This window comes from Rattus norvegicus, chromosome 16 (assembly GCF_021556685.1).
Source record: "Rattus norvegicus strain SHRSP/BbbUtx chromosome 16, alternate assembly SHRSP_T2T, whole genome shotgun sequence".
NCBI classification, from domain to species: domain Eukaryota; kingdom Metazoa; phylum Chordata; class Mammalia; order Rodentia; family Muridae; genus Rattus; species Rattus norvegicus.
In genome coordinates, this window is record NC_141549.1 from 1825794 (window position 1) to 1852056 (window position 26263).

Below are 26263 nucleotides of genomic sequence, written 5' to 3' on the forward strand. Positions count from 1 at the left end.
CCTCTGCCCCTCTGCCTCTGCCCCTCTGCCCCTCTGCCCCTCTGCCCCTCTGCCCCTCTGCCTCTCTGCCCCTCTGCCCCTCTGCCCCTCTGCCCCTCTGCCTCTCTGCCCCTCTGCCTCTGCCCCTCTGCCTTTGCCCCTCTGCCTCTGCCTCTCTGCCTCTGCCTCTGCCTCTGCCTCTGCCTCAGTGCCTCTCTGCCTCTGCCCCTCTGCCCCTCTGCCTCTGCCCCTCTGCCTCTCTGCCTCTCTGCCTCTGCCCCTCTGCCCCTCTGCCCCTCTGCCTCTGCCCCTCTGCCTCTGCCCCTCTGCCCCTCTGCCTCTCTGCCCCTCTGCCCCTCTGCCTCTGCCCCTCTGCCTCTCTGCCCCTCTGCCCCTCTGCCCCTCTGCCTTTGCCCCTCTGCCTCTGCCCCTCTGCCCCTCTGCCCCTCTGCCTCTGCCCCTCTGCCCCTCTGCCCCTCTGCCTCTCTGCCCCTCTGCCTCTGCCCCTCTGCCCCTCTGCCCCTCTGCCCCTCTGCCCCTCTGCCCCTCTGCCTCTGCCCCTCTGCCCCTCTGCCCCTCTGCCCCTCTGCCTCTGCCCCTCTGCCTCTGCCCCTCTGCCCCTCTGCCCCTCTGCCCCTCTGCCCCTCTGCCTTTGCCCCTCTGCCTCTCTGCCCCTCTGCCCCTCTGCCCCTCTGCCTTTGCCCCTCTGCCCCTCTGCCCCTCTGCCCCTCTGCCTCTGCCCCTCTGCCTCTGCCCCTCTGCCCCTCTGCCCCTCTGCCCCTCTGCCCCTCTGCCTCTCTGCCCCTCTGCCCCTCTGCCCCTCTGCCCCTCTGCCCCTCTGCCTTTGCCCCTCTGCCTCTCTGCCCCTCTGCCCCTCTGCCCCTCTGCCCCTCTGCCCCTCTGCCCCTCTGCCTTTGCCCCTCTGCCCCTCTGCCCCTCTGCCTCTGCCCCTCTGCCTCTGCCCCTCTGCCCCTCTGCCCCTCTGCCCCTCTGCCCCTCTGCCTCTCTGCCCCTCTGCCCCTCTGCCCCTCTGCCCCTCTGCCTCTCTGCCCCTCTGCCCCTCTGCCCCTCTGCCTCTGCCCCTCTGCCTCTGCCCCTCTGCCTCTGCCCCTCTGCCTCTGCCCCTCTGCCCCTCTGCCCCTCTGCCTTTGCCCCTCTGCCCCTCTGCCCCTCTGCCCCTCTGCCCCTCTGCCTTTGCCCCTCTGCCCCTCTGCCCCTCTGCCCCTCTGCCTCTGCCCCTCTGCCTCTGCCCCTCTGCCCCTCTGCCCCTCTGCCCCTCTGCCCCTCTGCCCCTCTGCCCCTCTGCCCCTCTGCCCCTCTGCCTTTGCCCCTCTGCCTCTCTGCCCCTCTGCCCCTCTGCCCCTCTGCCCCTCTGCCCCTCTGCCTTTGCCCCTCTGCCCCTCTGCCCCTCTGCCTCTGCCCCTCTGCCCCTCTGCCCCTCTGCCCCTCTGCCTCTCTGCCCCTCTGCCCCTCTGCCCCTCTGCCCCTCTGCCTCTCTGCCCCTCTGCCTCTGCCCCTCTGCCTTTGCCCCTCTGCCTCTGCCCCTCTGCCTCTGCCCCTCTGCCCCTCTGCCTCTGTCCCTTTGCCTCTGCCCCTCTGCCTCTCTGCCTCTGCCTCTGCCCCTCTGCCCCTCTGCCCCTCTGCCTCTGTCCCTTTGCCTCTGCCCCTCTGCCTCTCTGCCTCTGCCCCTCTGCCCCTCTGCCCCTCTGCCTCTGCCCCTCTGCCCCTCTGCCCCTCTGCCCCTCTGCCCCTCTGCCCCTCTGCCCCTCTGCCCCTCTGCCCCTCTGCCTCTGCCCCTCTGCCCCTCTGCCCCTCTGCCTCTGCCCCTCTGCCTCTGCCCCTCTGCCTCTCTGCCCCTCTGCCTCTGCCCCTCTGCCCCTCTGCCTCTCTGCCCCTCTGCCCCTCTGCCCCTCTGCCCCTCTGCCTCTGCCCCTCTGCCCCTCTGCCCCTCTGCCTCTGCCCCTCTGCCTCTGCCCCTCTGCCTCTCTGCCCCTCTGCCTCTGCCCCTCTGCCCCTCTGCCCCTCTGCCCCTCTGCCCCTCTGCCTCTGCCCCTCTGCCCCTCTGCCCCTCTGCCTCTGCCCCTCTGCCTCTCTGCCCCTCTGCCCCTCTGCCCCTCTGCCCCTCTGCCCCTCTGCCTCTGCCCCTCTGCCCCTCTGCCCCTCTGCCTCTGCCCCTCTGCCTCTGCCCCTCTGCCTCTCTGCCCCTCTGCCTCTGCCCCTCTGCCTCTCTGCCCCTCTGCCTCTGCCCCTCTGCCCCTCTGCCCCTCTGCCCCTCTGCCCCTCTGCCCCTCTGCCTCTGCCCCTCTGCCCCTCTGCCCCTCTGCCTCTGCCCCTCTGCCTCTGCCCCTCTGCCTCTCTGCCCCTCTGCCTCTGCCCCTCTGCCTCTCTGCCCCTCTGCCTCTGCCCCTCTGCCCCTCTGCCCCTCTGCCCCTCTGCCCCTCTGCCCCTCTGCCTCTGCCCCTCTGCCCCTCTGCCCCTCTGCCTCTGCCCCTCTGCCCCTCTGCCCCTCTGCCCCTCTGCCCCTCTGCCTCTGCCCCTCTGCCCCTCTGCCCCTCTGCCCCTCTGCCCCTCTGCCCCTCTGCCGCTGCCTCCCAAGTGCTGGAATTAAAAGCATGAGCCACCACACCCAACATGATTTAACAGATGGGTTAAGATTTGTTTTTATTTTTCATAATAACTTTTTATGTTTTAATTTATAATATATTTACATTATTTCACCCTTCCCCTTCCTCCCTGCAACCCCATGCATAGCTCTCTAATTTATGTCCTTTTTCTTTAACTGGTCATGGTGTGTGTGTGTGTGTTCATGTGTGTATAAACACATGTTCCATCTGTATGATGTTACTTATATGCATATGATTTCAGAGCTGACCACTTGGGTATGGGACCACCAACTGGATCTCTTCTCTAGGGAAGATTATTTCTGCTCTCAGTACTACTTGATTGCCTATGGTTTCTTGTCTATAGTTGAGGCCCTTGAACTGCCCCCCTCCATGTTAGCACGTCTAGTGGTATCACTGTTGTTCAGGCCTTGTTTGGGCAGCCACTAAGACACCTATGAACCACAACAGTGATCAACATGGCATGATAACCCTAAGGGTTGCTGCCAGAGTAGTATGCCAGCTTGGTGGAAACCAAAAGCTCTCTAAACACACTCAAGAACTGCTCAACAGGAGGGAAACCATGTCAGATACTGGAAACAGAGCCAACTACCCAGGCAGTGATAGTGAAGTGGATCTTGGAAGAGAACCTACAATTGCCACTTCACTAAACCAGCCTAACCCCAAACAAAACTCTAAATATTTATCCTTATACCCATAAGTGTAGTTTACAAACCACATCTCTCACACACACACACACACACACACACACACACACACACACACACACTAAAAAAAAACTCTTTGTAGCAGATGAAAAACGTTCCAGAAAACCTCAAGTGCAGACAGCAAGAGATCATGTGGTGCCCAGTTCCAACTGATACACCTACAATACAATGCTTCCACCGAAGGCTCTGGGATCATGGTAGAAGAGAGGGTGTAAAGACTATAAAAACCAGGAGAACCTTAAGTTTACTGTGAGACTGTATCTTCTAGAAATGTCAGAGCAGCTATACCCACTAAGCAACTTAACAGATTGTCAAAGCACAGTGACAAGCTGTCTCAAAGATCTTAGTGCTGCACTTGTTCCACAAACTTCCAATGCACTTGGGACACACCCCTTCCTGAAGCATAAACTAACTTGGGGAATATAAACCAAGACTCTTGATTGACAGCCCACAGACTGCAATGCTAACTGTAGCCAGCAGAGGCCACTGGTATACAAAGAACCATAAGTAAAATGGTGAAGCCAGCACGGGCGACAAGAGTTTGGAGCCTGAACAACCACACAGAGCCAGCAGGGAAACGACAGAAAGATCCTGAAGGCACCAGCCAGGCAGTCTAGTTCAACCAGTGAGTTCCTGGTTCAATCAAAGACCCCATCTCACAGAGCAAAGTTTGAGCGGGCTGGTAGAATAACTCAGGGAATAAAGGTGCTTGCCACCAATCCTGAAGGTATGTTCCCAGCAGGCCCACATGGTAGGAGAGAACCAGCCCCAATAAACTGTCCTCTGACCTTCATATGTGTCTCACAGCTTCTGTCTTACACACACACACACACACACACACACACACACACACACACACACACAAACTGCAATTTAAAAATCATTGTTAGATTTCTTTTCTTTTTTTTTTTTTTCAGAGCTGGGGACCGAACCCAGGGCCTTGCGTTTGCTAGGCAAGCGCTCTACCACTGAGCTAAATCCCCAACCCCATTGTTAGATTTCTATGTGTACATCACATGGGTATTTAGTCCCCACAAAAGTGAGAAGAGGGAATCAGACCCCCTGAAATTGGAGTTATGATAGTTATGAACCTGGTCCTCTGAAAAAGCAGCAAGAGCTCTTAATTGATAGCTATCTCTCCAATCCCCAAGTTAAAAAATATTAAGGAAATAAAACTAAATAAAAGTAGAAAGACGGGGTTGGGGATTTAGCTCAGTGGTAGAGCGCTTGCCTAGGAAGCGCAAGACCCTGGGTTCGATCCCCAGCTCCGAAAAAAAGAACCAAAAAAAAAAAAAAAAAAGTAGAAAGATATAGGAAGAGAGCCAACATTGACTTCTGGACATGTGCTGTGGCATAGCCAAACATTCCACATCAATATGCCATACAATAATAAATAAATAAATGGGATGGGTAATAATGGAAGGCAATGCACACACACATGCATATCTCTCTCTCTCTCTCTCTCTCTCTCTCTCTCTCTCACACACACACACACACACACACACACACACGGGCTTCTCACACACACATGCATCTCACACACATATACACATGCATCTCTCTCACGCACACATACACACATTCACCTGTCTCTCTCACACATATCTCATATACACACATGTATCTCACACACACATACACTCATCTCACATACACACATGCATCTCATACACACATGCATCTCTCTCATGCACACATACACACATTCACATGTCTCTCTCACACATATCTCATATACACACATGTATCTCCCACACACATACACTCATCTCACATACACACATGCATATCTCTCTCTCTCTCTCTCTCTCTCTCTCTCTCTCTCTCACACACACACACACACACACACACACACACACACGGGCATCTCACACACACATGTATCTCACACACACACACACATGCATCTCTCTCACTCACACATACACACATTCACCTGTCTCTCTCACATATATCTCATATACACACATGTATCTCACACACACATACACTCATCTCACATACACATATGCATCTCACACACACACACATACACTCATCTCACACACACACGCATCTCACACACACACACACATTTACTTACTTACATAAGACTAACAACCCCCCTAACCAAACTGATAAAGAGAAAATTAATAAAATTAAAGATGACAAGAAGAACCTTAAGATAAATACCTATGAAATCTACAGGACCAAAGCTAGGGAGATGTCTCAATCACTAACATGCTTGCCATGTAGCAAACATGAGGTCCTGACTTTGGATCTCCAACATCATGACTACATTGTTGTAGCCAGGCATACCAAAAACCTCAGTGCTGGAGGAAAAGGACAAAGGGTCACTGGGACTTGCTGACCATCAGTCTATTCAAATAAGTAAGTAAGTAAATAGTGAGCTCTTTGCTCAAGGAGAGGCCTATTTCAAATGAATAAGGTAGAGTGAGAGAAAACACCAGCATCCTACTCTGACTTCCAAGTACATAGGAGCATTACAAGTGTGAATATACCACCACCCCATCATATGCACATGCACACTCACTCACGCACAAAGCATATCAGGGTGGGGCAAAGCATGGAAACCAACACACACACGCACACGCGCACACGCGCACACGCGCGCACACACTCGCACACACCCTGTGATCCCAGCGATGGGAAGACAGAGACAGGAGAATTCCTGGGATTTGCTTAGACTTAGTGAAAGATACATCTCAAAAAAATAATGTTGGACATGGTGGCTCATGCTTTTAATCCCAGCACTCAGGCAGAAGCAGACAGTCTGCAGTTCAAGGCCAGCCTGGTCTCTATAGAATTCCAGGTCAGCCAAGATTATTTGGGGAAATCCTGTCTGGACAAACAAGGCAAAGAGTTGGGGCACTCACATAGTAACTCACAACTACCTGTAACTCCAGTTCCAAGGAAATCTTGTGTCCTTTTCTAGCCTCCAATGCCACCGGGTACACACATGGTGCACATATGGGGGTGGGGGGCGCAAAACGCTTTTAAATATTTTAAAAATAAATAAGGTGGAGAGTGAGTGAGGAAGACGCCAATATCAACCTCTAACATGCACATCCATATACAGGCACTTGTTCTTGCTCACACACATGTATACACAGAGACATGTGCACAGAGATGCCATGCAGATAGACAAATAATACACAGAATCAAATTAGAAACATGTCCTAAACAGATAAAAAAATCTAGACTTGAGAAAATTTCTATAAACAAGGCCTACCAAAAACTTAAATTGAGAAGAAATAAATAGCCTAAATATATCTATAACAAATTAACAGACTGAATGAAGAAATAGTCTCTCAACAACAAAAGTCTAGGATGGTACAGATTCACTGCTGGATCCTGCTGGACCATTAAAGAGGACCTGACACCAATGTTCCTTATCCTATTCCGTAAAATACAATGGAAGGAAGGGGCACTACAAACTCAATCTATAAAGCTATTAGTACCTCAATACCAAAACCCAGACAAAGACGCACAGAAGAGGGGCAGGGGGAGAGAGAGAGGGAGAAAAGAAAAGAAAACAAAAAAACCACAGACCAAACTCCCAGAAACACAGATGCAGCAATTCTCAATGAAGAGCCAGCGACATGGCTCAGCAGGCAAAGGGCTTCCCAGGGGCTAGAAAGGTGGCTCAGCCATGAGGGATGGCTCAGCCATGAGGGATGGCTCAGCCATGAGGGATGGCTCGGCAATTAAAGGGATGGCTCAGCGGGAAAACTGCACGTATATAAGTGTGCCCTGTGTGTACAGTGCCTACACCATTGCTGGAGTCACAGGAGGCTCTGAACTGCCTTTTAGTTCTGGGACCCTAACTTGGGTCCTCTGCAAGAGTGGTTTGCATTCTTGACCACTGAGGGGTCTCTCTGGCCAGCCCCTCTTTTACTTCCGTGGCAAGGCTCATCCTTAGATACTTTACTTAGTGAGATGTTGTGTGGCTTATTTATTTCTCAGCACGTTTGTTTTGGGTACATAGAAAAGTGGCTGGCTTTTGTGCTAATTTTGTATCATGTTACTTTGCTGAAATTGTTTGAGATCTGATGGAGTCGAGAGACTTTTAAGTCTAGGATCATGCCATCTGCAAACAGGGATAGTTTGCCTTCTTATCTCTGTTAAAGACTTTAAGAACTGTTTTAACAAGTATAGAGAGAGTGGATGCCCTTATTTCACTGTTCATTTTAAGATAGATATCCAACCAGCCAAAGTGCCAATCAAGAAAGAAACAGGCAGCTAGAGACGATTGTTCAGCAGTCAAAAGCACTGGTTGCTTACAGAAGACTCAAGCTCTGTTCTCAGCACCCACACAGCATCTCACAACTGTCTGTGACTTCAGTTCTTAGGGAACGAATTAATGCCCTCCTCTGGATTCGGTAGGCACTATACACACATGGTACAGGCAAAATACTTATACACATAAACGAATAAAAAATTTTTAAAGAGATGAATGGACAATGAAAATATATATATATATGCGCGCGCAGTGGCATAAAAACCATAAAAAGGAATAAACTCTGACATATGTAATTTAAAAAACAGAACTGGGAGATCATCATAGTAAACAAAGTAAGCTGCATCAGAAAGATAAACATCACATGTTTTCTTTCACATACAGAGAACACACACACACTGTGCTCGTTAATTCACTGTCAGCTTGACTAGATTTAGAATCATCTATGAGACATCTCTCTCCAGGTGTGTCTGGGAAGGCGTTTCCAGGGAGGCTTAAATGAAAGAAGACTCACTCTGAAAGTGAGCAAATTGTCCCATGGGCTAGTTGGCTGAAAAGAAAGAAAGAAACGGAAATAAAATGAACACCAGGATTGGTCTCTTTGCCTCCTGACTGTGTGGTAATGTGTGTGGGAAAGGGAGGCTCTCCAGGGAGAAAGACACCTGTAAAGGTGTTTCTTGATTATCAACTCAGAGGCATCACCCTGGAAACAAACTTCTGGGGATGCCTATGAGGGAGTTTTATACTGTGTACAAGAAAGACTGACCTGACCCTAAGTGTGGACACACTGATCCATGGCTGGGGTCTCAGATCAGACAAGGAAAAAACAAGATGAACACCAGAGTTCATTTCTCTTTGCTTGCTGGGTATGGATACAGTGTGAATAACTACTTCATGTCCCCACCTTGCTTGCTCCTCAACCATATACTATGCTCTCAATACTTTTATATTGAGTAGAAGAAATAAGCCCTTCCTTTCTTAAGTCTCTCTGTAGAGTATGTCATTACAGCATCAAGAAAAGTAAGTAATTACGCTAAAAAGGCAGAGTGAACAAGAGGACAAAATACAACATGATTTCTCCTTCTTACTTGTAATGCGTGCGTAATGTGTGTGTGTAATGCATGTGTAATATGTGTGTAATGCGTGCGTAATGCATGTGTAATGCATGTGTAAAGCAGAGAAGAAAAGGGAAGGGATAAATATGGGCAAAGGAAATGATGTGTGTGTGTGTGTGTGTGTGTGTGTGTGTGTGTGTGTGTACATTACATACACAGTGCCACATTAAAATTTTTTTACAGAATAGCAGCTTCCCCTGTTAGATCAGGTACAATATAAGGACACCTAGTTCTACCATTGTTTTATTACTCAACATTATACTGAAGTTTTAGCCATTGACAAAAAAGACAACAAAACTGAAAAGGGAAAGATAAAATGCATCCAGTCAAAGATGATATAATCTTCTATCTAGAAACCCCAAAGAATATATCAAAACCCATTCAAGCTAATAAACTCAACAAAATATCAGCATGTAAAGTTGGCACAGAAAGAGATATTGTATTTCTCAATTACAGCCCTTTCCACCCCCCTTTTGTAGGTTTGGAGATGGAACCTAGACCCTTGTTCTACCATTCAGCTGCACACCTAGCCCAGCAGCTATGTTTCTAAATGCTAGCAATGGGCACCCCAAAATAGAAATTAAGAGAGCACTTCCATTTAAAAGACTATAGAAGAATAAAATACCTATGAATAAATTTTGCCAAGAAGGGAAAAGACTTGTATATTAAGGACTATGCAATATCATTAAAAGATTAAAACAGTAATAGCTACCACCTACAGACCCCTGTGATGTGCAGGTATCTGACGTGTATCACTTCCAACCCTCATAATAAGACTATCAAGAAGATATTAACATCTCTATTTTATAGATTAAAACTCAGGCATATTAGACAGATAATAACACTCTCATAATTATTGCTGACTTGAGACTACAATTCCAAAACAAAAACACAATACTTGCCTGCCTTCCTTCTTAAACTAATCATTCTCTGATATTTAATTCAAAGCTTCTCATAAAATTATTAAATTTTCTTGAAGCAAGTTAGAAATTCAATTATTTCAAACACAAATTCACTGTTAGGTCAAATCATTTTAGATTACAATACTTTAAGCACCCAACTATACAGAAAAATCACATATGTAGGAACACTATAAATATATCAATCAAGAGGGTATGAATCAAAAAGCTAAGTTCTACAAGATTGATGTGAAATGCAGGTTGGCGTAATTGTTTCTACGTCACATTTATGTATATGGGTGGTGACTGAACTGAGGAGGAGGAGGAGAAGGAGGAAGAGGAGGAACAGGTACATTTATATATAGTTACAACCCAGCCCTAAAGAATAACAAAAACTAGAAGGAACAGGGCAGAAATCCAAGACAGAATGCAAAGGGGGACCTTGGCATTAGACAAGAAAGTTGAATTTCTTATGACAGAAGGCACAAATAAAAGACTTGATTAAAATATTGGTTTAGGACCCTGTTTTGGAAAGTGACTATGGGCTGCCTGTGTCCTGGTCATTTATACTGTAGGAAGAGGATACTGAAAGCCGTTCTGGGTGTTTGGAAAGTCTGCTCCCGTCCTTGTCAAAGCCTGGTGCTTTGGAACACATCTTCCTTTTCACGGGCTGCTGAAACCAGGCTCACTGAGTGTCCTCTACCAGAGCTGGGCAGTGTCCTCAGAGGAAGAGAAGGAGAAACAGACTCCACCTTCCAGGGCTTTTATTCTGGCCTAGTTTTGCAAGTATCCTATGAGTCCCAGTCACATCCTCCTGTGGAACAGCCTTCTATGGCTGCTCCAGAAGCCTATGTGGTAGAAGGCTATCTGACCCCTCATCCTTGCCCTCCAGATGCTTTGTAGACACCAGATGGCCAGAGAATGGACAGCAAAACCACTACACGAAGTGGGTGGAGACACTGCCCACTCAACATCAGGAAACAGCTTTTACTTTACCTCTAACTGGCTCAGGCCTGGGAGACTCCAGCATACAAAGTCTAGACACCAATAGCAGAAGGGGCTATGTCCTGTCCCTGGATCAACCTGCTGTCTGGAATGATGACAGTGACAAGGATTTTCTATTTGTATTTGTTGTTAACTTTTTTTGTTACTTTCCCAACAACCTTACAGATTCTTTTTAAAAAATGGTTTAAGAAAATTATTCTAACATCTTGAATGATATAGCAGCAGTCAGTCACCAGAAATGGGGAGATCATGATCATTCTGGCCACCAATAATTTAGTCCTTTCTTAGAAAACACACACTTAAGAGTTTATATACATTTCTTTTTCCAAGTAAATTGAAATCTTTAAAGAGTTCCTCTGTCAATTTATAAATGGTCAAAGCCTTGAGAACACTTTTTTCTTTGAAAGAAAAAGTAAACTTACTAACTGTAGGTAAATAAATGGAAATAAAAACAATGATACAATTCATGAAAAAAATGATTTTTTTTAATCTAAGAAATGGCTGTTTTTTCTGGGCAAATGACTATTTGGGCTAAAGAAAATAACTCCTGACAAGATTTAAGGGCACCTGGCTTTCTGCTACCACACGACTTGGGCACTCAGATAAAGACCACTTCCAGCATCCTTCATGACACTCACTTCTCAGAAAAGGTAATACTCCATTCAGGAATCACTAATTGTTTTGCATTTTTAACTGAAATTCAGTAACAGTATCATGTTCAGTTTCTACCTGCACTTAATGGCCTAGGCACACATCTTAAACATTTCCCCTAGGAAAATTCTGAGACCCAAGTTGGAGAAGTTGTGCACTTTTCTTTTAACTAATTTCACTTATTTGTTTGGAGAGGTCTCAATCCAGAACCCATGGTTGGCCTCAAACTCACAGAGATCGAGCTGCTTCTGTCTCCTGAGTGTTTGAATAAAAAGTATGCATGAAATGTTTTCTTTGAAAAGGACTGGTTTCTGGTCCGCTGGGCTGGATCGGCATGTTAGAGGTACTTGCCATCCAGCCTAAAACCCGAGTTTGACCCAAGGCACACACACAGTAGAAAAAAAGCCTCATATATGAGCCATGGCAAGCAAATGTGCACACACGCATATACACCCATGCACACACACACACACACACACACACACACACACACACACACACAAACTTAAGAACACATTTCTTCCACTTCTATGAGAAGTGATACCATTTATCTCCAGAATTCATCTATTACGAGTTTTATACACAGAGAGCAAAGCCAAACAAGGAATTCATTACTCACCAAATACAAAATAATTCACAATCATCACAATCTGTGTTGTGTGTGTTTACTATGTGCTTGGATGAGCTATTTTGCATGCATTTTTCTCACGTAAGGCACTTGTTACATTATCTTCACAGTACAAACAAATAATTGAGGATTAAAACAGATTAAGTAACTTGCTAAAAGTTTTCCCAAACTAGCCATGGGGAGAGTGCATTTTAAACATTTTGTTTTATTGTTTGTTTTTGAAACAAAATCTTACACATGCAGGACATGTAGACTTCACCCAGGCTTGCCTTGAACTTCTTATGAAGGCAAGAGTAGCCTTTAAAGCCTGATTTTCCTGCCTTCTGCTCCCAAGGGATGGGATTACAGGTGTGAAATTTTAAACTGTTTTAATTTCAACATTGTGCTCTATTGTCACTGTTTGTCTGGAAATTTTACTGCTTCTTCTGTGTCTCTCAAGCCTCCATGAAATAGGAATGATGTTGTATCATGCGTGATGAAGAGATGATCATACATCTGGACAGGTGACAGAGCTACAGTAACAATGATGAAAATAAAGCCATCAGATGTTCTGCTGCAGCACCATCTGAAACAGCAGGCTTTACGATGGCTTTCAAAAATACACAGTTAAAAAAAACAAAAAACAAAAAACAAAACAAACAAACAAACAAAAAAAAACCACTGCAGCACCATCTGAAACAGCAGGCTTTACGATGGCTTTCAAAAATACACAGTTAAAAAAAAACAAAAAACAAAAAACAAAACAAACAAACAAACAAACAAAAAAAAACCCCACATACTCACTCCTACCCACTGCTACCTGACACACAGGCATCATTAATTTAGGTTTTTCAGTTTCTATGTTCACAAGCATAGTGTCTGCTTATACCATATCCTATGTTAGCTCCTTTATATACATTATCTCATCTAAACTCATGCATAGAATGATTAAGCAGTATCTTATTTGAGCAAAGATAGTAGTTAAATGGTATGCACAAAGATCATACAAAAAGTAAGAACATCAAACAAAACCTCTTCACAACTACTAAAAATTCCTTAAAGAGTAGAATCGGTTGTCCCGAACCTTAATAAGATGCACACTAAGGTTGTTTCCCAGCCCGTGCACCAGTCCCTTGCCAGGTGGTGGTAGCACATAACTTTAACCCAGCACTTAGGAGGCAGAGGCATGTGGATCTCTTGAATTCCAGGACAGCCAGAGCTACACAGAGAAACTTTAAATAAATAAATACTGAATAAGCATTAAATAAATACTTTAAATATTTAACTGATTCATATGGTAATGCAATTCTTAGAGCCTAGACTTCTCCTATTAACAGGTTACCTGCCACTCCCTGAGCATTTCTGGTCATGAATTCAGCTGGCAACCACTAATTATAGAGTTAATACATGACTATCATAAACCACTCACACAATGGAATTGTACACAGCATTAAAAAAAATGAAGTTTGCAGGAAAGCTAAGAGAACTGGAAACTATTATACTGAGTAAGGAAAGCCATGCCCAGAAGGACAAACACTGGGTGTTCTCTCTCACACCTGAACCTTGCACTCAAATTCTTAGATAGCTGTGTTTAAGTTGCAGTGAGTGTCAGTAGAGGCCAGGTAGGAAGAATGCAGACATGGAGCAGGAAGAGCTGAAGGGAGGAGGAAGAGTAAAATAAATATAGAGAACACCAGAGAAGACAAAGGTTTAAAGAGGGAAAGGGGAATGGAGAATTAGAGAAATGTGGGGTTGGGGAAGAGTGTCAATCAAAACTAAGAATGCATAAAAAAAACTCTCATAGGAACCTACTAGTTCATAGACTTAAAGAAGGAAAAAGGAACAGAAGTACTCTGAGTGGTGGGTAAGCCACCAAAATTCCAATGCCAGATGTGGGATACTCCCCTGTGACTGATTGGCCAGGTCATCTCTCAGGCTCCCAAAACACTACTAACTACTGTGTTTACCTCTTGGATGCCTACCACCATGGCTAGAACAATCATATACACCTGTAGATTTCCCTGCTTCTATACTGAGCTGCCTGCAAGGTAAGCTCTGAGGGTGACCAGCTGCTTTCTGATTAGATTTGAAGCAATTCTATAGAACAGAATACATGTCTGACACCATAGAACTGGTCAAAAGCCTACAGGGAGGTCATGTGCTCTACTGGGGAGTCTAATGCTGATGTTCTGCCAAACAGACCCCTCTCTAAGCTGCTTTCTAAATATGAATGTTTATCCCTGTAGACCACCGCAGCGCTCAGACTTGGTCACAGAAAGTGGGCAATAAGCCGAGTGCTTATCCCCAAATGGACTATGTCACTCTATCCAAGACCCAGGGCAATCACAGAGGCGAGAGTGGAAAGGCTATGGCAAGCAAAGGATGAGGAACAATGTGGTGGATGCTGTCTTCTGAACACAAGGTGGCCTCCAATCAACACTCAGTCCTGGGAGGACCTGAACAAAAAGGAAGCAAGGAAGAAAATGAGAGGGACAGACACCAAGGGAGGAAGAATGAAGAATAGATATTATGGGAAGACTGACTAGAAAGAAGCCTGGAGAAGTGGGAGGGGATGAGAAATTAGTACAAGTTGAGTGTAATCACAGTTCGCTGTATAAAAGTATGATATCAAATTTTTTAATTAATTTTTTTCAAACTGGAAATGGGCAAGGTAGCACACATCTTTAATCTCAGCACTCAGGAGGCAGAGGATCTCTGTGAGTTCCAGGTCAACCTGGACTACTCTAGACACCATTAACGGTCTCAGTCAGAACAACTGAAAAGGACAAAATGAAATTAAAAGTACAGTATTAGAGAATAAAAGCCAAAATGATTCAAGAAAATAATTCAAGAGAAAATAGACAAGCATGAGAGCCCACATAAGCAGACAAAACAGGCTTTGTCTTACAGGGAAGCAAAGAAAAAAAAAAAACATAGAAGGAACAGTGACCTCAAAAGAGCCTTTTTTAGAGGTGACAACCCTGTTCTACTGCCCAGAGTAGCCTCAAATTTCTAGGCTCAAGCAGTCCTCTCACCTAAGAGCCTCAAGCAGCTAGAACTACAGGCATGCACTGCTAAGCACAACTGTGAAGTGGTTATGTAACAAGAGAAAGCACACTCAGTGCTTCAGATATTTAAGAGAGACAAAGAGACCCACACAGAGCAGAGGCATCTGCCATGTTCTCAAGGAAGACAGGTCTCCTTAATAAATAAAGTCATGCCATACTTAGTCTAAGGGACGAATGGATGTATGTATGTCAGGATGAGGAGGACTGAACAGCCTGAGCAACCATGGACTAGAAACAACACAACAAATAGGGCTGGCAAGAAAGAAGTTTGGATGGATACTAGGAAAACAGAAGACTGAGAAGACAGGAAACGGGACTAGAAAGGTTAAGAGTCACCAAGCCTTTCTTCCAGAATCAAGCAAGGTATAATCTGGATTCACATGCTGGGGAGCTCATCACTACAGATTTAGAACTGGAACCAAACTGGCACTTCCTCCAGGGCAGTAACTGTTCGAGAGCTGCTACACTAAGTTGGATGCTCAACTATAAGGCTTCTAAAGTAAATGTTTTGAACTTGGACAATTTTAGAAGCAGCAAAAAGGGCTTAATGACAGATTCTATGGGCTCAGTATTGAAGGTACAAGTTTCTAGCTTTGGCTACTTGGGCACCCCAAGTATCTGTGTTTGGAAATACTGGAGCAGGTATGGCTAGTGAGGGACTCTGGAGTTTTGAACATTTCACTTTTAGATTTTCTATAGCACATGCGGTGAGTAAATGTAAGCAGAACAAATAGAAAATGTGAACATGAGCTGGGCGTCGTGTCCACACATGGGATCTCAGATACTGGGGAAACTAAGACATGTGACTGCTGGTCTAGACAACTTAGCAAGACTTTGTCCAAAATGAATTTTTAAATTTTTAAAATAGGCTAAGAATTCAGCTCCATGGTAAACACTTGCCTCCTAGGCATGAGGTCCCAGACTCAAGGGGAAAGAGATGGAAAACTGAGGAAAATAAGATATACAAGAATGAAAAGCACAAGTATTAACTGATCAGTAGGGCTACGTGAAGTAGATGCTGGAAAGATGGTTCAGTGGTTAAGAGCACAAACTGTTCTTCCAGAGGACCCAAGTGATTCCCAGCACACTTCAGAGTACTCACAACCAACCACCAATAACTACAACTCCTGAGGATCCACTGGGCTCTGTGGGTACCTGCAGTCATGTGCACACAGACATACACATAATTTAAAATAATAAAAAATACCCTGGGTTCGGTCCCCAGCTCCGAAAAAAAGAAAAAAAATAATTATATGAAATAATACTGGTGTAACTGAGAAAACAATAACTCAAACTCCTTAAGGAGAAACTAGGAAGGAAAATGACTGAAATAATTTCTGACAGAATAGTTAGAAGTACAAAAGGGGGGAAAAAATCAGGAAAAATACCTAAGGTCAGATAAAAGTCAAGAGCTACCTAATACTTCTATCCGTGTACACATAGAAGTCATACTGACCCAAATAAACTAAAGAGATCTAGGGAAGTCACAACACATTAAAACCCAGAATCTCGAATTCCAAAAGTTAGAATGTACAGGTGTATTTTTTCTTGGATTGGAAAAGACTAAAGGGATCAAATAAATATACTACTACCTATACGCAGATCATTTACCACTCAAGTAGAAGACAGTGCTCCATAAAGAAAACTAGTACTGTACTAGATTGGTTATATGCTTTTTTTGTTTGTTTGTTTTGTTTTGTTTCTGGGTCTAATTCTCTTTCTGGGGACAGGGTCTCCCTATATGGCCAGGCTGGCCTCTATCCTCTTCAGGATCCTCTCCTGAGTACTGGAACTACAGCGTCTACCAGCACATCTGGCTTTATTCTTAGTAAACGAAAACTACTATAAAGCATAATAAAATGAACAGGAAGATGCTTTCCTTATCATTTCTGACTGCTTGACTGCCATAAACCATCTCATCTCTGATTTCATGTAAACCTAACTATCAACAATATAAAAATCACACCTCCCTATATAACACAGGAACATACTTAAGTGTGGGAAATGTACAAAACTGTGGTTGTAATTATGCAACATATGATTAATGCACATAATTTATTAGAAATGGGAACAGTCTTTGATGTAGAAGGGAAATAAAGGATAAATTTTCATTGCTCACTTTCAAATAAATGCTCCTTTACCACTCTCTTGGCAGATAACTTGTCACTTACTCTTAGATAATCCTCTATCCCAAAGCCAGTTGGGAATGATGCAAAGATGTTGGTGTGGTCCACCCATGAAAAGAATACATGGGAACATTGTTAAAGCTTAGAAGCATATTTTCAAGTGAGTCCACAGGGCAAGTAGATGAATGAGGAAGGACAGGACAGAACTTTTCCTTGGCGTGGCATGGGGTAGAGTCCCGAGGTGTGAGTCACTAAGTAACAACAACTAGTTTCAGGATTTAGTCAAAGCTAAAAAGCAGGATGCAGACTACAGAACAAACACACAGCTCTCTCCGCAGCAAACAGCTATGCTGGGCTGAGAGAGTTGAAAGAAAGGCCTGACCAGACCTACCAGTATAGCGCCTGGGAACATTTAACGCTGTTTGCTTATCTTTTGGGTTATCCCTCTTTTTTATACTTACCATTACATTCAAAAACTTAAAATGAAAGTTACCTCAGACTCACTAATTCCACTACCCTTCTATCAGTAGGTGTTGAACTGGTTTACTACAACAACCAATTTGTACTTTCACACACACACACACACACACACACACACACACACTTTTTTCTTCCTCCTTTCTGCATTTCTAATACAGGATCCAGAGCTTTACAACACGTGAAGCACATGCTCTATCACTGAACCTCAGAGCTCTATTTTTTGTTTGCTTGCTTGTTTGATTATTTTAGGTTTTTGAGACAGGGGTCTTAAATATGCAACCGAAGCTGGCTCTACTCAATACGTAGCCTTGGTTGTTCTTAAGCTTTCAATCCTCTTCCTCAGGATTTTATATGCTGCCCAGTCTGCCTTAAACATGTATCTTGAATCAACCAATGATGTTTTTCCCTAGATGACACAAGCCATTGGGGTGGGCTTTAAGAGTGTACAGCTGGGTCCTATTTCTGGTCTGCTCTCTGTTTCCAGCATGGAGATATAACTATGACCTCCCCCAAGCTGGTCCTGCTGCCAGCAGTCATACAAGTCACCAAGATATGGGCTCTCCCTCTGGAACCAAAAGCCAAAATAAACTCTCTTCCCAAAGTTGCCTTGGCCATGGTGTTTCATTACTGTAACAAAAAGTAACTATAGAACAGTCTGAAGAAACAAGAAACAAGAAAACATTTTTTGTTTCTTGGTAATTTGTAGAAATAATGGCCCCTGCAAGACACTCACTTCAGATACCCTGCACATAAAGGGGAAACTTCTAAAGATATATATAAAAAAATAATAAACTAAAAAACCATGTATTCAAGTTCTACTCTTGTACCTATGGAAAACAAATATATAATTACACTCATTATATAACTGCTTTGATAAACTTTGCTTCCAGAGTGACCTATTCTCAGACAAAAATTTCCACAGCAATGCAACAGCTGAGTCACTCCAGGCTGAAGAACTTAAGTACCTCATACAATCACTGACAGATAATAATGTGATATGAAGCTAATTTACTTCCACAGCCTTCATTTGGGGTTACAAAATGAACCTCAACATGGCAACTAATTTTAAGAGTGACTAATATGTTGATTTATTTCTTATTAACAGCTGAATACAGTCTTTTCAGGGTTAAATTAAGTAACACCTATGCAAAAGTATGCGCTACCAATTCCTAGCTGAGTTTCGAAAGCCACAATGCTAACTTCTCCTATAAATACATAGGCTGGTCCATTTGTTCTTCCACATTATCTTGACCCTTATGCTATACCTTAAGTTAAAGTATCAGGTGAAGAAAAACAGGTAAACTGAGGAATACTCTACTGCAACTTACCACATACTGATTAAAGTACATACCATGGCTTCAAAATAAAGTTAGATAAAACACTGAAAAAAAAAATCAAGTAAGACTTTAGTGCTGAGTTCTCCAAAAACCCTCATAAATTAAAGCCTGAAGAAACAAGACACAAGAACCCAAAATAAGATAGCACAGTGTGAAGTGAGAAGAATTCAAAATCCAACCACTCTACTTCACAACTGGCAAACTCAAACACAGCTAAACAGAATACTAAGTCAAGTGGTAAGTGATACACAGATCTAACCACCACCACTGTGGGTACCACCATCACTGTGGTAAGAATATTCCCGACATTAAGTAACTGACTACATAAGGGAAGTTATATAATGAAAGGTTAATATTTACTGAGTCCTAATTGTATGCCACACCCAATATTACTCCCATTACAAATAATAATTCACTTAATTTTCTTAATCGCTATGAAATGCTACTATTCCCACAGGAAAGGTAAGGCACAAAGAAGCGTAAGTGCTCAGTAAATGCCACACAGCCAGTAGGAGGTAGTATGAACTTATGTGGTCATTTCCACAGCTACAGTCCCCAACTTGTCACACTTGACTTCTCAGATCTTTATCACTCTACTGCAGTCCCTTCTAAGACATATGTCCAATGCTGGAAAGATGTCTCAGCAGTTAAGATACTAGCTGCTCTTCCAAAGGACTCAGGTTCAAACCCAGCACCCCGAGAGCAGCCCAAAACTGCTATAACCCAGTTCTAGGAGACCTGACACCCTCTTCTGGCTATGAGTGGCAGGCATGCATGTGGGGCACAGATATGCATGGAGACAAAGAGCCATACACAAAGTCAATTAGTTAACAGTTTTAAAAAATATAAAGCCAATTTCTCATTTTATTGATGAACAAATTGTTTTGTTACAAAAAACAAAAAGCTAATTCAAAGTTCACAAGTCTTTCATAGCAGAACAGGTACTGACTGGGAGTCGGGCTTTTCACCTATGATCCTTTCCAAAAATAATTTATTTACATTAAATATGTCTTTAATATCTTAGAACTGCAGATACAGAGACGGGCAGAGCCCTGTGAGTTCAAGGCCTGCCTGATCTTTACAGAGTTTCAGGCCAGCCAGCCTACAACTTAAAAAAAAAAAAAAAATTTCAAATTGTCATTGAACATTGACATCAGAATAACAAAATTAAGGTCGGAACAAAATCAAAATACTTCAAGCTTTTGAGAATAAGCTGCTGTCAACAGCATAATGTATTTAATCTAAATGCTCTATACAATAAAGTCTAATTTCTTGTACTATCTCTAGACACACTCATGTAATGGTGTATTTGCCTCTTCCACTTCTGTCACTCCGTAGGACTCACAGTCCATCTCGATTTCTCTGTGTCATTACACTTTTGGCTGATGAGATGGCTCAGCAGGAAAAATCACTTGCAACAAAGCCTGACAACTCCACTCGTGCACCGGCGCACACTTGCCTGCGCACACACATGTGCAAGCACACATATAATAAATTAAAATTAAGCAATACATTTGACAATGACTTAGTGACTACGTAATATTTCATAACTCATTAATCTGGACATACCAGGTTTACTGAAGATATAGAATATTTTTTGCAATCAGTCACTGGGTTAAAATTATCCTGCTTTCATCTTATAGCGTTTTATTTTGTTATATGGTAGAAAAATGAAGTCCAAGCCCTTTGAATTCTTTGATCCTCCTGCCTCAGCAACCTCTGTAATGCCAAGACAACTATTTTGAAGCTGCTAATAATACATCTTTAAACATTATCTATAATAAAGTTCCTAGGAATGATGTCACATCAGCACCCACACGCATATGATTACTAAATTAGCCAAACTCTTCTAAGCACTTCCCAACATTCCATCCTGTAACTGAGTTTTTACATATTAATGTTGATTTTTGTCGACTTGTTGGAATAAGAAGCCCCTTGGAAAAGCATAAGGTACATCTTGAGTTAGGATTAGCTGGGAAGGAAGATCACCCTGAAGAGGGTGGCACCATCTATGAGCTAGGGGAAAGCTAGATGAGGGCTGGCTGGGATTTCCCCCTTGGCTTCTTGGTAGACCAAATTAGGAGGAATCCCAACCACAACTGTTACATGAACTCCACCACCCCTTCTCTGCCACAAGAGTCTACGCTCTTGAAACACGAGCCACAGTAGCTGCCTTTTGTCGGATATTTTGATCATTGTGACAGGAAAAGTCTAAGAAGTGTATTTGTTCTTTCACAGCACAGATATTCTAAATGTTTCATAAGGATGCTATGACAGAGGAAGTAACAGCAATGACTTGCCCAAGTGATGGAAAGTGACAGAATTCACAGCCATCTATGATTGGGCTCCACAATCCAGGCAAATCCTGGACACATGTACATACCAAGATCCTGTCCCAAAAAGGAAAAAAGGAAAAAGAGAGAGTGTGAGGGGTTGGGGGTGGGGGGGATTAGGAGAGACAGAGAGGGAGGAGAGGATGAAGAACACGGAGAACAAGGAAAAGGGGGATGAGTAGAAAAAGGCAGGCAGGCAAGAAGGCAGTATGAATATACATATATGCATGTAATAATAAATTTCAAAAGTATCAAAAATAAAAACCTTGACTAAGTATTGTGAGACACACCTTTGATCCTAGCACTCAAGAGGCAGGGGTAGACAGATCTCTATGAGTTTGATGCCAGCCTGGTCTACACAGTGAGACCTGTCTGAAAAAAACTGAATGGATCTGAATAGGTACTTCTCTAAAATACTGATATACAAGCATAGGTATTGTAGTACAGGGCCAGCTGTAGGAGGATGAGGCAGGAGGATGATGAGTTGGAAGCCAGCCTGGGCAGGACCCTATATCACAAAATGAAAACAAAATGCACTTAAGTCTGTGACTAGGATATGAGACTGTCAACATTAGCACTCACTAAAGAACTACAAAGCAAATCTGAGCTATCACCTCAGACTCTCCCTAGAGCTATAATTTAAAGATCCATCAGGAGATAAAGACGCTCAGACACTGATAAAGTACAAAACCATATATCCACTTTGAAAAACAGACTGGCAGTTCCTCAAAATGCTATACATAGAGTTAGACATGATATAGCAATTTCACTTCCAGGTATATACACAAATAACTGGTAATACACTAATAATATATGTAGCACAAAACTTGTACACAAATTCATAATAGCCAAATAGAGAAAATGAAAACACCTTAAATGTCCATGAATGAATGACTGGCTACATGCAATGAGTTACTACCTGCAATAAAAGAAACAGTGTGCTGGTAAATGCTCCAACTTGGAGAGCCCTGAAAACACTATGCTAAATGGAAAGACACGTCTCATAATTCCATTTAAACAAATGTCTACATAGGCAGTTTACAAAGACAAATGAGTGGCTGCAGGAGCCTGACAGGGAACAGGGACTGGGGAATGACTACCACCAGGTAGACTGACAAAACGTTCTAGATCTACAAAGTACTAACAGTTGTGAACCTCTGTTTATATATAAACACTATAGTGTACATGCTACAAAATTAAAAATGAACTAAAAGTACAGCTAAGAAATACATGAAGATATAAACTTTGAAATAAAGACACTCAGAAGTAGTTAAAACTATAATTATATGACTTTTGAGAAAGAACTGGGAATATTAAAAGTCAAGGGATAAAAAACAAGGACTTTGTGGTAACTGTAGACAATAGAGACAAAGATGGAGATGTCAAAACTGTCAAAAGAATTAAGATCCAGGAAAGAACAGTGCTACTCACAGAAAAGTTTTAAAAAGTTCCATTAAAAATGCACCCTGGGGAACGGGAGTGTAAGGCAATAGTATGCCTGTGACCCTGAGCTGTATCTCTCCTCCCTGCCCCACCAATACCCTAAAATTAAACTAATCTAAATGTCTCAATTATCCACATTAAAGACTCCCTGGTGACTTTTAAATATAATTTCCATGAAAGACTACCTGAGTCATGTAGAAGAAAGTAAAAGGACATAGACAGTACATAACATCAGAAGGATACGAACATATTTCATCAAATGCAAAACTGAATTTTAACAAAAAAAAAAAGCATTACTTTTGTACACAAAATTTATAGGATGAGTGAACTGTGTCAAATCTTCTAGCAGTCATTTGTCCTAACTGAACTAAGGAGATGGAAGCTGGGTGGTAGCAGATGTCACGTCCACTGGGCAGAGACGTGTTAACCCAGACGTGTGATGAACTCATAGGAAGTGCTCACTTTAAAATTATTAAATTATCACATATGCTATAGGAAACTAAAAATGGAGTTTAACAAATGAAAAAACAAACAAACAAAAGGCAGAATTCTCAAGTCTGAAACTAAAGATCAGGGGAAGAAAAGAGGAAAGTGAGGAGGCCATCTAACTTTATTGTGTTACTAAATATGTCTAGCCATATAGTAAGTTCCCTTTTTAATATACTACAGCTCAAATCCAGAGTCAGAAGATGCTAAGCAAATACTCTAACTGACATACGTTCTTGGCCTTCTGTTATTTACACTGCCAGTATATTAAAAAAATATGTGAGTGCGTACAATTTTACAGAATTAGCTTTTTAAATGATGTAATTATAAAATATCCATTCAGAATGGGTATTTCTGAAAATACAGAATGCACTGTAGCCAGGCTGAGTACATAATCAATGACAGAGCACTTACCACATATAAGTGAAGCCCTGTGTTCAGTACATGACACCTCCATCCTTGTCAACTTAAGGAATACACAATACAGAAACAAAAAATGTGGTTTAAGAAAAACAGAACAGTCTTCCAGGGACAGTGCTTGGAGGTGCTCAGGATAATCCAGAGGTTGACACACCATCGAAGGCTTTCCCACAATACAGCCTCTAACAGAACTAGACTGTCTTGAACCCCTGGCAACAGGATTGTTTACCTTTACACCAAGAAGGTTGGGAAAGCACCTACATCTGCATGTGGTGTGTGCCCAGGCAGACTGAGGGGTTCACACTGTGAGACCCAAAATCCTTATGGGATTGTCTAAGACAAAGAAGTGCGTCAGCAGGGCCTATGGTGGTTCCATGTGTGTCGAGTGTGTCCGTGACAGGATCAAGAGGGCTTTCCTTACTGAGGAGCAGGAAATTGTTGTCAAAGTGTTGAAGGCACAAGCACAAAGTCCAAACATAAAATAAATATGCAAATTTTTAAAATAATTTAAAAAAGAAAAAGAAAAAAAACAGAACAGATACAATAATTATCTAAGGAAGAAGTGGGAAATCTAACGGTAAAAACATATTTAGTATTAACCAAACTTAGACCTATAGTCTATTTTGATTATTCAATATTACTAAACGTAAAATTAATACATAAATACATACAATCACACACACACACACACACACACACACACACACAAGACAACCTGCCAACTTAAATTCAAGCCAATCCAAAGACAACGGCATAAAGTCAAATGCTCACACGAGGTAAGGATGATTTCTTACTCATTCACCTCATCTACATAACTTTCACAGAGAAGAAAATGACATTTTTACACTGAAGCATTAACACATATGAAAAGTATAAAGAAGCCAGTGTAATCAAAACACTTGTAAACATCACTAAGAGTGCTGCTTTTTAAATATCTGATTAACATAATTATTATAAATTTTGCCCTTTAAAGCCTAGTGCTGTTGCTACAGTGACTACAAACATCACTAGTCAGTTCACCTCACTTTCCTCTTTAAATAAGATGGCTGCAAACAATACAGTTAAAGAAGGAGCTCAGGTTGCAAAACTATTTTGAACACAGCAAAAAAGGCAAACCACAAAATATCCTTTGTGCTTTCATATCAGAATACTTCCATAAACATTATTTGAATCTAATATATAAAGCAAAGTTTGAAATTAGATGTCAAATTAATTTCAGCTTTAAATTTAGTAAAGATTATAAATTATGAAACCTCTGCTGCACAATAAAATTATAATCTTCCGAGGACGTAATCTGAGCAATTTAAATGCCATGCCAAAAGGTTTAAGAATGTTTGGAGTTTTCTGGTAACAATAATAGAGGTTCGTTTAACAGGTTCTTTGAAAATTATATTGAAAATACTAAAATAAACTTCAAAAAGTAGTCATAATTCGGGAAGTTTATCATACCTTAACTTTTGGAGGGCATTCTCAAAACCTTTTCAAGACTCAGAAAGTCAGTTTCGTGGAAGCCATGTTAGCAGAGTTACACTGCCCAAAGGAAGTGACAGTGCAGACTGTGGGTTTTGACATCCACAGTTTACAATAGATAAACATTGTGCAAATGAAGAGTACTAAAGCTCAACAAAGTGACAGCTCTTTACTGGAGATGGACGTGCACACCTATAAGTCCAACACCTGGGACAGCTGAATGAAAATTTCACACGCTCCAGAGTAAGCTAAAACTTTTCCTGTTGGCCAAATGCAGAGTAAAATAAAAGCACACAGAGCAGCTCTCAGAAAGCCTCCATAGATTTTGGGCACAGTAGTGCATACATAATCACTTTCAAAGTCTTCTCAAACAATTTTTTCTCTCAATAGTAATGCAAAGATAAGTTTCAAACTTTTCAAAACTCAGAACATAAAAAATGAGATCATCTATGGCTATAAGTTTCTAATTCATGCTGTATTATAAAGCTCAAATTTCCAATATATTGTTGACATCTGTGACTCACAATCCATTAGCACAATATGTATTGAACTCAGGATTTCAGCTAACACGTAAGCAAGCCTAGGAAGGAATACCTGAATTGCATAGCTTCCTCACGTCACTCACCCCTCAGGTACATGGGCAATCAACAGAGGCTTCATGAAAGTAGCAACAATTAAAACTAAGAACAAACAAGTTATCAACAAGTACAATACACAAGGCTTTTCAAAGCAAAACGCTTAATTATACTCTATACCCCTCAATCGAGCGTTTCAGAGTAATTACACTCACCACACTGAGCCTCCGAGTCTACTACTCTGAGACTCGAACATCCCTTAAGTCACTGAGAAGACAGCTCTGACATAACATGGATGTGAAATTAAACCTCACACTCATGTGTTAATGAATTGGTCTCACGCAATCTTCCTAGGCAGACTTGGGAAAAATGATAGGAGTCAAAGATTAATCCAAGGCTGGAGAGATGGCTCAGCGGCTAAGAGCACTGACTGCTCTTCCAGAGGTCCTGAGTTCAATTCCCAGCAACCACATGGTGGCTTACAACCATCTGTAATGGGATCCAATGCCTGGTGTGTCTGAAGACAGTGACGATGTATACATAAAATAAATAAATCTTAAAAAAAAAAAAAGAAGCCTTTAAAAAAAGATTAATCCATTAAAAAGTTTGCATGAGAAGATGGTGGAAACTGGGCCTCATTGGAATAAGTGAGTTACTGGAGGTCAGTTTTTAAGGGGTGTATCTTGGCCACAGACTCTTCC

The 26263-nt window shown here is 42.7% G+C and overlaps 1 protein-coding gene, 1 non-coding gene and 1 pseudogene across 52 annotated transcripts in view; 2 read left to right on the top strand and 1 right to left on the bottom strand.

Annotated features, from left to right (window-relative positions):
• The window catches only part of Slmap (sarcolemma associated protein), a 118084-nt gene that overhangs the window by 74771 nt on the left and 17050 nt on the right, over positions 1-26263 (bottom strand). The window contains exon 1 of one of the 50 annotated variants that reach the window (XM_087587650.1): positions 24967-25077. The exons of the other annotated variants lie outside the window; for them this stretch is intronic. The gene's annotated coding sequence lies outside the window, so the exon portion shown is untranslated. Of the gene's footprint in view, positions 1-24966; positions 25078-26263 lie in introns of those variants that run through there. 50 annotated transcript variants of the gene reach the window in all.
• On the top strand, positions 10082-10213 carry LOC120097665 (small nucleolar RNA SNORA71). Its single transcript, XR_015640590.1, has one exon. It is a non-coding gene; the product is annotated as a small nucleolar RNA SNORA71 (small nucleolar RNA).
• LOC148000349 (large ribosomal subunit protein eL34 pseudogene) lies at positions 23594-24385 on the top strand (annotated as a pseudogene). Its single transcript, XR_015640483.1, has one exon. The product of XR_015640483.1 is annotated as a large ribosomal subunit protein eL34 pseudogene (transcript).